The sequence below is a fragment of the Plecotus auritus genome (genome assembly GCF_963455305.1).
Source record: "Plecotus auritus genome assembly, chromosome: 12".
NCBI classification, from domain to species: domain Eukaryota; kingdom Metazoa; phylum Chordata; class Mammalia; order Chiroptera; family Vespertilionidae; genus Plecotus; species Plecotus auritus.
In genome coordinates, this window is record NC_137778.1 from 8,518,185 (window position 1) to 8,527,699 (window position 9,515).

A 9,515-nucleotide genomic window follows, 5' to 3' on the forward strand; every position below is an offset into this window, starting at 1 on the left:
GAGGTAGGGTTCAAGTCCAGCTGGCTTCAAGCAGAGGTAGGGGCCCCAAGTCCAGCTGGCTCCCAGGTCTGCTCATCTCAAATAAACCTTTCCGGTGACCCTCTCGCACTGTCTCCTGGGGCCGGGCCTGGCACTGGAACAGGGCGGCTGAGCATGGGCTGCAGCACGCAGTCTGGCCTCTTCCAGGCTCCAGGGGTGAAGGCTCTCAGGTGGCCTCAGCATTTCGGAAGGAGTTGCGCCTTGCAACCATGGGGTTCTCCAGTGGGAAGACCGAACCTCTTGTTTATGCGACAACCAACATTTCCCCAGGTGGTAACAGTGGGCGAATGAGCATCTCTCTGCACATCACCCTCAGAGGGTGACATCAGCAGTGTCACCATGACCACCTGCACAACGCATCACCTGGGGACCCCACCTGCAGCCCATCACCTCTATCAATAGCTCAGACCCACTGTTGCCGCTGTCCTCAGCTGTGACCACCAGGACCCTGTGCTCACTGCCATCCTATCACTTGGAATACCCTCCACTAGCATCCCTGTCTTTCCATCCACTCCACAGTCCGAGTCATCATAAGCACCCCAATAAGCAAATAAAGTGTATGTGGCTTCATTGCTGCGACATGCACAGCATCTCAACCAGATATGGTTTCTTCCATTGGGAAACAGACACGACATAAGGACACCCTCTATAACGCTAACACAAGAACAATGGATGTGCAAGGCCCACAGTAAATAAACGAAGCGTGAACTTGGAGGTGGACGGCATACATGGAGAGCACCTGGAGGGAGGGGGCGGGGGCTTAAAGGGTGTGGCCAGGGGAGCTCCACGTTCTGCTGGGGGGCAATAAAAACAAGAATCGCTGCCCCCTGTCCCTCTCCAGACCAATCAAGTCAATCTCTGGGGACTTGACATTTAAAACACACACAGAACGCTCCAGGATGTCTTTGTGTGTAAATTTTATGTCAAAAGAAAAAAACCCTGTAAAACAAAATTAAAGTCCATAGTTGTGCATACTGAAGAATTTAGAATGACGTGGACTGATGTCTGCAATTTACTTGGAAATGCACCCAAAATAAGATGGATTGAGGGACAGATGGAGAGCTGTGACAAAGCCAGCCTAGGAAAAGGTTAATGGTAGGGTCTGGTAGATGGTGGGTATATCGTTGCTCACCGTAAAATTCTTTCAACTTCACTGTATATTTGAAAATTTTCATAAAATGTTGGTGAAAAAATTCCCCAACTGGTTTTAATGGGAAGCCTGGACTGTGAGCCACTGCATCTGAAGGAAAAATCCAGAAAGAAGTGCAATCCTCTGTCCTCCACCCTCCACGTGTGAGAGAACACACTCCTTCCTTCCATTAAGCCGATCAGACTGGCCCAGTGCTTCCCTCCCTTCTCCAGTGGAGGCATGCAGAGAAAGTGTATTTGTGAAGTGCCCTGGGGAGGGGCTGGCTCCCCTCAGAGCCTGGGCTGGGGAGATGAGACATACAGCTGCCCCAGGCACCCCAGGCTGTCCTGAGTGCCCAGCGCTGGGCCTGGGACCTGCCACAGCCATACCAGTTGGCCAGCTCTGCTTTGTTCAAATGCCCCCATTGCCACCCCGCGTCTCCCTTTCTAAAGTCCAGGCTCAGCATTCTTAGCGAGGCTAAATCCTTTCCCAGGAAAGCCAGACCAGAGCCTGACTGACTGACTCTGTGTGTGTGTGTGTGTGTGTGTGTGTGTGTGTGTGTGTACACGCAGGGTATAGGATGGACACTGTGGGCAGGGGCCACCCCCACGCCTCATCTGTATGCTCCTCCACAGCCGCTGGCCCTGTCTGTCGGGGGTGCCATGGCAACACGGTGCTCTTTAAACACAGGAGTTTGTGCTGCCATTGCAGAGCGGCATTGGGCAATTTAATTAAGGAGCTGGCAGCAGACAAACTTTGGGAGTTAAAGGCATTTTATTAAATCCCATTGTATTACGCAGCTCAGTTCCTCCAGGAGCTGAGAGCGGGGAGCACAGAGGAGAAACTGCTGGGGCTTTCTCCTCTCCACTTTTCCTGGCCTCTCTCCTGCTCCATGAAAGCATCCCCTGAGTGTGGAGGGGCCCCATCTGGGAGTGCCTGCCCGGCCCAAGCATTAGGCCTTGGCCTTGTCTGCAGGCAGCAGTCTGGGGATCTAATCACCAGCATTGATCCCACATGTCACGGTTCACAGAGTTATTATCATCCTGGCCAGGCCTCCAACCCTCGCTTCAGCATCCACAGCAGCACGTTTGATGTTGGCACCAAGCGCAGCCTTCCCGTGCCTGACCTCGTTGAGTCCTCCGCCCCCGTGGAGTAGGAATGCGGCCTTCCCATCACAGACCAGGACACAGAGGCTTACAGTGACCTTCCAAGACCGTGGAAGGGGTCTGCAGCAGAGGTAGGGTTCACACCAGCTCCTGGCCACCGCCTAGGGCTGGTGACCTTCTCTTATCTCACCCTGAGAATGGCTTCCACTCCAGCCCCCAGCCAGGCAAATAGCTCCCCATGAAGCTGGGGGGAGGGGGTTGGGGGTTGGGGAAGGAGAGGGGGGAAGGGAGGCTCTCTGGGACTCACTCCTAACCCTCTGGCTTAGAATGTGTGTGTGAAAGGTCACACCCAGGCCCCAAGGACTGGCCAGCACATGCAGAGGGCCCAACCTCTCTTCCTGGCCGTCACAGGAGAGTGTCTGGTGGGGCCTGAAGCCAAGCCCATCTCCTCTGAGGACCAGGGTCAGGAAACCAGATGACATGCCATAGGACACTGTGGCTGGGTGTGGGGGAGAACTTCCTGGGTAAGAGAGAGGGTGAAACCAAAAAGGCTTGACTTGCCAAGAAATCACCTGGCACCTAACCTGCCCTCAATGGAGCCGGGCTACGGGAGGCACCCTAGGCTCCTACCCTCCGCTGGCGAAGCGTCTTTGGCCTCCATGACCCTGAGACTCAGCTCCTACCTTGGGGAGTCCCTCCTTTGTGCACAAGAGCAGGGAGCCCCCTAGCGCCCCCCGCAGTTGTGGAGAGGCCGCTGTCCTCCAGGGCTGCAGTCCGCTCCTGGCCCAGCAGGGCCTCCTGTCTACCCGGCGGGGGTCAGCCTGTCCTGAGGGAAAAGCCCAGGCTTGGAGCAGGGCCAGCAGGGGGCCAAATGCCTCCACTCTGCAAACACTGAGCCTCACACGGCCTACAGCCTCTCATTGGGAAGACAGGGTGCCTGCCCCAGACTGGTGCTGGGGACCCACCTCTTGGGCTCAGTCCCCACAATTCTAAAATGGGGCTGTCGACTGAATAAACATAAATAAAAACAAATAAAATGGGAGCAATGACATATGCCTTGTATAGCTAAAATAGATGCAAAAGATAGCTAATTTCATTAAGGGCTTATTCTCTGCCGGGACTTGCCACTCACTATCTCTTTTCATCCTCGTAACAACTCATATTACCCCCACTGTGCAGATGAGGAAACTGAGGCTAAAAGAAGTTAAGCCTCATGCCCAAGGTCAGACAGCTAGTAGGGGGCAACAATCCCATTCTCTCTCTCTCTCTCTCTGTCTCTGGGAGCATGCATGTGTGTGCATGTATAGCATGTGTGTATCTGTGTGTGTGTGGCATATGTGTATCTGTGCATGAGCAAGTGTGAATGTGTGTATCTGTGCACAAGTGTGTGTGTGTGTGTGTGTGTGTGTTGGGCTATGTGGCAGGCCAGAGGCGCTGTGCTCGGCCACGTGAACCAGCTTGGAGGGGAGCGAATTGGGAGACTGTACTTTGCCAGTGCTTGTTCTCCTGGGCACTAGGCCTGGGTGGTGCCAGCTTGTTTTCGCAGGGAATTAACAGGGGAACATTCTCCTCTGTAATAATGATAAAAACAGTAGTAATTAACAGGGCTGTAGCTAATATTTCCCTAGCACCTCTGTCCCCAGACCGCAAAACTCTGGGTAAACAGCGAACCTACTGGCTTTATGGCCACACCCCTGGGCCTGGGGAGGCTGAGGACTTGCCCAATTTTCTGTCTCCTGCAGCTGGGAGGCAAGTGCGGGTGCACACTCCAGACCCACCTGTGCCAGGAGCTGCCCTTCGGGTGCCAGTGGCAGAGCTGGGCAGCTGTCTCAGGTCCTCTCCTCCTGCTTCCCAGGATCACCCTGGGCCCACGAGCAGCAGAGTAAGGAAGGGAGGGAGTGAGGTGTCAGCTGCCTTTGCCCCTCAACCCCTGGGCTCCCCAGCCAGCCAGCCCTGCCTCAGGGAGAATGCCCCTGCTCCTGCAGCCTGTGGGGCCACGTGTACCCACAGGTCTGGTCCCTGCAGAGGACAGCTGATGGCTCTCTCTGGTCCAGCCAGGAGTCATTACACACCACATGTCTAATTTAAACAAGTGATTAGGCAGCTCTATTAGGATCGCACGTGCTTCCCACCTGGGACAGACAGGAACTTCCCGAGGTGGCTGGTGGGAGGGAGGAGGACACAGCATCGGCCTCATCTCCTCCCAAGCTTTTCCCAGAGAATTCAGTGTCAGGGGGAGCATCCCGGGTTCTGAGAGCCAGCATCCTGAGCGGCGTGAAGAGGGACCAATCTTCAGACAGAGCCCACTCCCCACTATCCGGTCAGCCCACCCACACCCTGGCATGAAGGACCTTAAGCAATTTAAATGGACAGACAAGCCAAGACTCTCTTGTGGCCGGTGGCTTCACCTCCCCCACCTCCCCCCGCCCCGCACACTTGAAAAGCAATGACTGGGTGTGAGTTCTAGTCCTCTACTTTCTCCAAAAGCTATGGGAAAAGGCGGGGGGGGGGGGGGGGGGGGAGGGCGCGCATGGCCAGGACTGGCCCATCCTAAGCGCATTCCCCCAGCATGTCCAGAGAGAGAGCCTACTTATCCCTACGGGTGGAGTGATGAGTCTGGGAACAAGTGCAGTTGTACGCAAACACGTTTGTGAGTGTGCGTGTGTCATGCAGGTGAGTTTTTCTGGAGAGAAGGCCCAAAGCTTGCATCAGATTTCCAACGGTGCCGATGACTGTTCTGAACACGATGGGTTGTTGCCTTCCCTAAAGGGGACTCTCTTTCGGAAGCCAGTGGTGGATTTTGGGGACTGGGCTCTGCCTGCTTGAAGAGGGGGCTTAGGATGGGTTTGGGGACACTGAAGCAGACTATGACAGGCAGGGCTGTGGCTGCCTCCTATACAGAGGCGGCGATAGTGCCTTCCTCAGCACCTCATTTTCCCCATTGTGACAGCTCTGTACCTACTGTTTCCTGTCACCTCGTGACAGCCTTCTGACGATGAAGGCGGCGTCAATGTCATCTAAATTCCTCCAGAAGCCCGGGGGCTAGACAGAGACCAGGCTCGGGAAGCTGGGAACTAAATGCTCTGCAGGGCAGAGTGGAAGGAAAAGCCTTCAGATTGTGAAAGACTCTAGTTCAAGTCCAGCTTCTGTCTCTTACCAGCTGTGGAACCTTAAACAAATGACTCACCTTCTCTGCATGTCAGTTACTCTATCTGCAACACGGGACTTTCTCATAGGGTTATGTGGATGATTAAGCGAGGTCGTGCTGAGAGACTGACATGGCCCCGCACACAGCAGGAGCTCAGTGAGTGAGTTCTCGCTCCAGCAGGATGGGGTGGGGTGTGTACCCCTCTAGCTCTGAGCTGCACCCCTGCAGTACCAGAGAAAAGGTTGCTTGGTGAGATGTGAATGCAGCCAGAAGCCATTTCCCCTACACTGGTGACCGAAATCTCCCAGTCCCCCTGGCTCACCCGGGCCCTTCTCCTCCTAGAAGCTCCCCTTACACTGCTCTTTCCTGACACCCCACAGTTCCCCTCTGTCTCCTGCCGCCTCCACTCGGTCTCTCTCTGATGAGAGAGGTCACCGGCTCACCTTGATCAAAGAGCAGGCCCCTCAGCTGCTCCAGCAGCTGCCCCACCCCATCCTGCCCACCCTCCCGGCCTCGCCTCCTCTTCCCTTCCCTGACCTGTGCAGGAACTGGCTGCTCTCAGTGCACTTGCAGGCCTTTGAGCTGGCTGCTCTGCAATGTCCTCCCATTCTCCAAGTTGAGAGCCTTTAATTATCCTCCAAGTGTCAGCTCCGTTCTCATCTCCTTGGTGACATCCTGCCTCCCTCCTGCTCCTGCAGCACCTACTCTAGTTTAGCAGGAGCCATGGAGGGACCGTCTGTCTCCCTAGACTGAGCTTCTCAAGCAGGGGCCGAGCCTGCTCCATCGGCTGCCCTCTGCCTTGCACGGGGCCTGGCACATGGTGGGTGCTCAGTACATGTGGGCTGGGGTAAGAGGACAAATGGCGTGGTTGCCCATGGCTGGCAGTGGGGTCCCCTTTAACAGAAGGCTTCTTGTAAAGGTGGCAGTCCCCCGTCACGGGTGGCTAACTTGGGTCCTGCTGGAGTTTGGTACAACCCTGTCCAGGCTAGATGAGCAGGTGGGTGACGTGCAAGGGCTAATGCGCTCATCCCATCTGGAGTCCACACATGTCCACTCCCAGCCACCGGGCCAAGGCAGACAGAGGGCTTGTCGGTCACCTAGAACCTTCCCTGCCTTGCACCTGCACGGGGAGGAAGAGGGAGAGGATGGGGAGGGGGTGAGGAAGGGAGTTAACAATTGTGAGCTGGCAGTGTTGGGTCTCGCTCAGTGTGACTGGCATCACAGATGAGGGCACCAAGCTCCGAGGTGACTGACTTGCCCAGAGCCATGTCAGAAGTTGCAGAGCTCAACACTGGGGCCAGGCTGGCCCAGCTCTAGAATGAATTTTTTTCTTTACAGGGGTGGGGAACCTTTTTCTGCCAGCGCCACTTGGATATTTATAACATTATTTGTGAGCCATACAAAATTATCAACCTAAAGATTAGCCTGCTCTATGTGGTCAAACATTTAACTAACTCACCCCGAATGGCTTGGCAGGGCCAGACCAAATGATTTTGAGGTCTGCAGGCCACACGTTTCCCACCCCTGCTTTACAAGACGCTGCCTTCAGCAGAAATCACAACACAGCACCACAGGAGACAGGAATGGGGCAAGGCTCATGGAAAAAGTGTGTGTGTGTGTGTGTGTGTGTGTGAGAGAGAGAGAGAGAGAGAGAGAGAGAGAGAGAGAGAGAGAGAGAGAGAAAGAGAGAGAGAGATGAGAGAGAGAGAGAGAGAGAGAGAGAGAGAGAGGTGGGGGGGGAGAGAGAGAGAGGGAGAGAGAGATTTTCCTTTACTGACGATGAAGACAGAATGGATGGAGGATAGCTTAAATCAGTTGCCAAGATGGCTTTCCTCCAGCCTGTCTGGATGGTGCCAGAAGATGCACCCTGGGGTTTAGGTTGTGTTTACAAGGCAACCCAGCAGGCATCCCCACCTGAGGAATGGCTATTTTAGCCGAGCGAGTTCTCTCTCTAGCTCAGTTAGCCACCCGGGGCCTTTATCCGCCCATGTTTCTATCCGCCCAACCATGTTTGGTTACTTGCATCACTTGGCCAAAGCCTCGACCCCAAAGGGGTGAGGAGGAAGATGGGAAAAGTGAGGGGAGGGAAGAAGAAGCCCTCCACGGTGAGAGGAGCGGGGAGGGGGAGAGGGGCGGACTTCAGACAGAAGGGGGGCCAGGCTGCTTGGACTGGACCAGCCCATCTCATCAGGGACTTGAGTGCCTTTATTTTTGATCAGAAATACATGACCTGAAAAAACTTGGGACTTATTTCTATGCTTTTTTTGATGTATTATTGTTTTTCTTTAGTTTTTAGTGAATGTTCCTTTCCAAAAAAAACTACTTCTGTTTCTGTTGAAATTGAGAGGAAACAGGGATGGCAGGCACCTGCAGTACAGCTCCTCAGGGACAGCAGCGGCAGCACACGCCTGGGACGACAGAGGATGGGGAGAGGGGAGGACCAGCAATCACATCCAGAAAGGAACAGTGGCTGGGAAGAAGGTGGGATTTCCTCCCCCCACGGGAGCTGTTTCGGGCCCCTGGTGAGATTCCTGGACCACTCGCAGCACTATATTCCGAGAGGGGTTCTGCAGCAACTTTGACAGCTTCCTGTGCCCTGCCGTGAGGGTGGCGGCCTGCTCCTGCAGGAGTGGGAGAGGAGGTGCCCGCGGGTGGCCTGCCGTGAGGAAGGAGGTAAAAGAGAGGTTGGAAAGTTAAGGGGGAAAGGCCTTGCGGAGCCTGCTGCGGCCGGGTTAATAGTTCCTTTCCTTCAAGAGAGATGCCATGCCCCATCGCATGAGTAAAACTCTCCACGATTGTGAAAGACGCGTTCCACGGTGTGTTAGGAGCCACCACCCCGTTACCCCTCCGTCAGCCACCAGCAGGGTGACTGATGACTTATCAGAAGCCACAGTGACATTTCCAAATGAGATGTTTTGATAGAGGTGCCATTCAACAGGGCCAAAAAGCCAGATAGACTCCGAATGTAAATGAGGAACATTCGTCACCTTTGTCTCACCCGTTTAAAGGGGTCTTGTCTGACAATAAGGCCTTCTGTAGGAGGGAGAGGGGGAGGAGAGAGAGGTGTGCTGGAAGATGGGCGAGTGAGAGGAAAGGGGAGGGCTCCCTACAACAGTAGAAAGTCAGGGTGATAAGTTAGGGTGATATCGGACAAAGTGGTGGGTCCTTTTCCCCACGGGAGCTGGGGGTGGAGTCCTTCGGATAAGAATTTCCTGAGACTTGCATGGGAGAATGAGTGATTTTTGTGTGGAATGATATCCCTGGGTTTCCAAAGTCCCACTTCCCTTAGTCCAGTCATCGAGGAGGTGCAGCTGGGGGTTCAGTATAGTGAGAAGCAAAGCCAGGGTCCAGCGTTTCCCTTCCATGTTGCATTTGGGTCCAGCACAGCATCAGACTAGTCACAGCCCATTAGTCCATTGTGTGTGGGGTCCACATGGCCGTGGGCCACATGGGCGAATGCAAGAGAGCGCCACAGCCCAGAATCACACAAATCCCGAGTCCCAAGCGCAGCAAGAGCAAGCGAGTGCTTGTGTTCAGGGGGTTACATACCCCAAATTTCTTGCCTTTGCAGTGGCCACACCCATGCTGGCCAATGACCTTTGTTCTCAGAGGTGACTGACAGCAAGCACCTTCCCTATGTCCCCCCAACTTTACTGGGCATGCGTCTATCTCCCCTTTGTTGGACCCCTGGGGAGTGTGAAGTTGTAGTTTCCTGGCGAGCTGCCCAAATGCAGGCCTATAATATCTGGCCTTCCCTCTGCTCCTTTCCTATTATTAATAACTAGGCTAATGACAGCAGTGTCGGGGGCAGCAGAAGCCAGGTGCAATGGCTCTCACAGAGTGACTCAGCAGAACGGAGCCGCAGCAAGAAGGAAGGCCTGTGCTGTCCGCTGTGGAGGCCCTCATGTAGCCCTGGAGCATTACCAGCATGGGAAGACTCAATATGGAAAAGGAATGCAAAACAACTCGCTAATAACTCTGTTACGTTGATCACATTTGAAAAGATAATGTTCTGGATATATTGGGTTAAATAACGCTATTAATTTCACCCGTTTCTTTTTACTTTTTTAAAAAATATATAATTTATTGATTT

General features: G+C 54.2%; 1 protein-coding gene across 3 annotated transcripts in view; it reads right to left on the reverse strand.

The window, feature by feature from the left end:
- Positions 1–9,515, reverse strand: part of LRRN2 (leucine rich repeat neuronal 2) — a 62,014-nt gene that overhangs the window by 15,851 nt on the left and 36,648 nt on the right. The window lies entirely within an intron of this gene.